This window comes from Pelophylax lessonae, assembly GCF_965119305.1.
Source record: "Pelophylax lessonae genome assembly, chromosome: 1".
In the NCBI taxonomy this organism is placed as follows: Eukaryota; Metazoa; Chordata; class Amphibia; order Anura; family Ranidae; genus Pelophylax; species Pelophylax lessonae.
Genome location: NC_138768.1, coordinates 29,829,115 through 29,833,323, shown reverse-complemented (window position 1 = coordinate 29,833,323; position 4,209 = coordinate 29,829,115). Strand labels below are relative to the sequence as shown.

General features: G+C 41.4%; 1 pseudogene across 1 annotated transcript; it reads right to left on the bottom strand.

Annotated features, from left to right (window-relative positions):
- Positions 1–1,655: 1,655 nt before the first annotated feature.
- LOC309567175 lies at positions 1,656–3,744 on the bottom strand (annotated as a pseudogene). The gene is made up of 2 exons: positions 3,215–3,744; positions 1,656–3,057 (listed from the first exon to the last, which is right to left on the bottom strand). The product of its transcript is annotated as an uncharacterized misc_RNA (transcript).
- Positions 3,745–4,209: the final 465 nt, after the last annotated feature.

Here is a 4,209-nt window from a genome sequence, read left to right as displayed (position 1 = left end):
CAAAACGGAAAACTTAAAATTGCAAATAATGCACTGAATCTGATATTAATAAAATTAATAAAAATGTATAAAACAAAAATCAGCTTTTTAGAGAAAAATCTACTATGGCTTATACGGCTGGGATTGTAATCTCATTACCCTTAAATATGCAATATAAAACATATAAGGAAAGAATAAACAATTGTTGAATAAAATCAAATAACATAGCAAGGCATAATTACCACACTTAAGATGGCCGCTAGCTTCAAATGGGCGTTACCAGAGTCCTAAGATGGACGCCTTTCTTAAGATGGTGGCTTCCCTTCAAGTTTCAGATGAATGATGGACAAATAGAGTATGTCTGGATGAGTCTATCGAGGAATGTAATAGCGTGTGTGTGATGTAAGTGTATTGTATGTTGGGCAATGTAATGTGTGTCCTCTCTCTCATCTGGTTTGGTCTTTTATATTGTAAGAAAAAAGAGCTATAAAAATTACAATAAGTTAAACCCAGAGGGATGAAACATTATCCCTATTGGATGGGATATTCTATACCTAAACTGGTGAGGTCAGAGACACACCTCTTTTGATAATTAACCCAATACTTGGTATAATAAAATTAAATGATGATTTCTCTATATGTGAGAGTAATCATAAAACACATATAAAACATTGTCCAAACTCCCAGTACATACATAAATGTCCATCTGTATCTCCATCATTCACCTTGGCAAGTAATGCCATTTCAATAATTATATTATTTAATACAATATAATATTTTTATATGGGAATATCTAAAATTATCTCAAGACTGCACCTGGTATTTTGTCTCCAGAGGGCAGTATCGTACCGTTCATTAGATTTTGTATTTAACATAATTAAAACATTTTGTTATCTGATGACCTATTGACCTCTTAGCTAGTGAATAGCCATTAATTATTTGACCATGCCATAGGGCTGTCAGGCATTGATAGCTCATCCACGTCAAGAGGCAGGTATGAGATGATTTACCACCCTTCAGTTGCTAACCCCTTCCCAATAGTGAATCCGTCCTCTTCCAGCTGGGAGATGTAAGAACACAGAGTACCTAAACAAAGTGTAGTCACATCTGGTTTATTGTAAGTTTAGCACATATTTAAGGCATGTTTGTGAAGCGAAAAAGACTGCTTCAAACTGGTTTCCAATTCATCAGTCAAACTACATATCAGAAAGAACAATACATGAAAGGGCCTTTGCTTTTGCCATGCATCTGTATGTCAATCTAAGGCGTTCCCGAATCTGAATGTGTGTCCTATAACAGTCGCCCCGTCTGCATTTCGTTGTCATGTGTTAATGTAAGCAATTGTCAGTTGTTTATGGGTTTGTCAGTAATCTCTTATGCAAAGTGTCTTGTAATCTAAATGCTAAGCCTTAACTAGTTAAGTGTCTGAATGAATGAATGGAAAAGTGTTGAACATGTCAATGTCTTTTCATCTATATGCAAAATACAGCTGTCTGTTGTCCAGGGTGTTTATGAATGAGTTCTAGTCTGGCTCGTTAAATCTATAATTGCAGGGGCCACATTCAATCGTAGAATGAGCCCTAACAAATGTAATATGAAATATAATTTTTGTAAGGCACGTTGATACACTCTTTCAACCCAACCTTTGACCCCCAACCTTATACATAAGGATGGGGTCACCTAGAGTCTGTGAATAGCACTATGTGCCCCCCCGAGTATGTTGGCTGTGTTCTTGCTGTAAGTATACATGTCCTACACATAGATATGATATTAGGGATGCATTGAGCACAACAGCACAACATAATGATACCCACAGTCACCCCCACTAAGGTCATTAGTATCCGTTGGAAAAATGCAGTTCCAGGCAACCACCCAAAAAACCAGTCCCACCAATTGCTACTGATATCTTCCTTAATTTCCTTTGCTAATTCACTTAATGTTTTGATATGACTTGTATGGATTTTGAATGGTCACTCAAATTGAAACAACACATACCCTCGAAAGAATCACATCCCATGTTGTGCTTCAGCAACAGATAATCAATGGTCAGCCTATTTTGTAATATTGCCTGTCTAGTGCCCTGGAGATCCATTAATAATTCAGCCAGAGCACTAGATGTGTGGTTGAGCCCTTTTGCAAGAGCACAGGCGACCTTACTCAGTTGTCTGTGATTTTCTGTAGCAAGGCCTGGGACTCCAACTAGGGATATGGCCAAAGAAATATATTCTGCTTCAGAGAGCAAATGTACTGCTGAGTCACAGTTGCTTGGGAGAGTGTACCCCAAAGATCTAGGGGACCGTGAGTGGGCAATTGATTGTTTTGGGGGTAGAATTACTGAGAGCCGTGAAAGAGTGCATGGACCCCCTGTTATATTTCCTGGGATATATGTCCAACTATGAGTCCCACATGATAGTAGCCATCCCTTAGGGAGCTGGACATTCTTGACATAGCTGGGTTGCATTATTGTATGAATGCATGTCATATTATTGGCAACTGACTTGCACAGACGAGATTCTAAACAGGTGACGTTATATTCTAGGGTGTATGTAGGCTGGCGACTTGGTTGTGTGCACATAGGGATATAGCTTCTATTGCAGGTCATGTTGTAACATACCTCAGCGGAGGTTACATATCCTGTATCTACCTCTACCATTGTCTCTGTGAGTGAATATGAGGATCTGTCACTACGATAAGCATATAGATTTGGATGAGTGTATACATCAGTGTCTTCTATACTTGAGTCAGCCCACACCCCACTATAGTAGACTTTTAAAACATTAACTGGGGTAGGAACAGCTAGCAGGCAGGTAGAGAACAAATCATTAGAATTGTAGTGATCAGTAAGGCAAAAGTCAGAAGAGTTCAGTATGTTGGCAGCAATAAACATCCATATGTTGTCCTTTGTGTCCAATAAGCTTGATTTTAACTGTAAAGTGGAGACATGAATGTCTCGTGTCTCTCTCCTTTCCTGGGGTGAGGAAGGGCAAAATGAGGAGAGGTTCTCCGGGTGGTGAGCACATGTTGCCAGTAACCAGACAGTGGCTACTAGTGTTGAGCTTGCTGTAAACAGTACCACTGCTGCAAAAATGGGAAGTTTTACAGGAGTAGGGGTGTCCGTTGGCATTGTACCTATGCGTCTGTCTGGATCCAACTGGAATTCGTCTGGTGCGCGTCACAATCTCCGGTCCGTTGTCGTGGGGTCCAGGGGTGGGGCTTCCGTCTGTCTGGATCCAACTGGAATTCGTCTGGTGCGCGTCACAATCTCCGGTCCGTCGTCGTGGGGTCCAGGGGTGGGGCTTCCTTCAGTCGTGATGCGTGGATCCAAACCGGGGAGTCGTCTGTCAATACCGCTGTTCTGGTCACTGCTTGAACTGTCACAGGAGGTCCGTAGGGCGGGTCTAGTGACTTCAGCTTATGGAGGGCCTTCACTAGGACTTTGTCTCCAGGCTTGAATGGGTGAGTCGGTGCACCTGTTGGCAAAGGAAACGAGAGCGAAATATCACCATAATCACTGTTTAATTTTTCAATTAATTTTGCCACATATTCCTCTTGTATCTGCTGCAAATCTCCAGGTATGAGAATTAATGGATTCTTTGTCCATGGAGTTGGGAAGGGTCTCCCCATCAAAATTTCAAAGGGAGATAGCTTAGTTCTTGGGTCTGGAGTCATTCTGACTTCAGCAAGAATAGCAGGTAAGTACTGGTCCCACTTATGGTAGGTACCTTCGGTTGCCTTCCTCAGTTTGTCCTTCAGTGTGCGATTCATTCTTTCAACATCACCTGCACTCTGGGGGTGGTACGGTATGTGGAACTTCCAATCTATAGCTAGTTGCTCTGCTATGGACTGCGTTACCTTTGCTGTGAATGGGGTCCCATTGTCAGAACTGATCCTGACTGGGCATCCCCATCTGGGAATGATTTCTTTACACAAAATCTTAGCTACAGTTTTTGCATCCTCTTTCCTAACCACAAACGCCTCAGGCCATCTGCTGAACCTATCCATGATTACCAACATGGTTTTACATCCATTTGTTGCCTTCGGCATATGTGTAAAATCAATTTGCAATTCCTGAAATGGCCCTTGTGGGGGTAGCAAGTGTTCATGGTGGCCTACTTTTTTCCCTTGAACATTGTTCCGAGCACACGTGAGGCATCTTGAAATCATACTTTCTACAATTTGCATTAGATTTTCTGCACAAAACCTTTTTCTGACTTCCTGCATTGTTTGCTT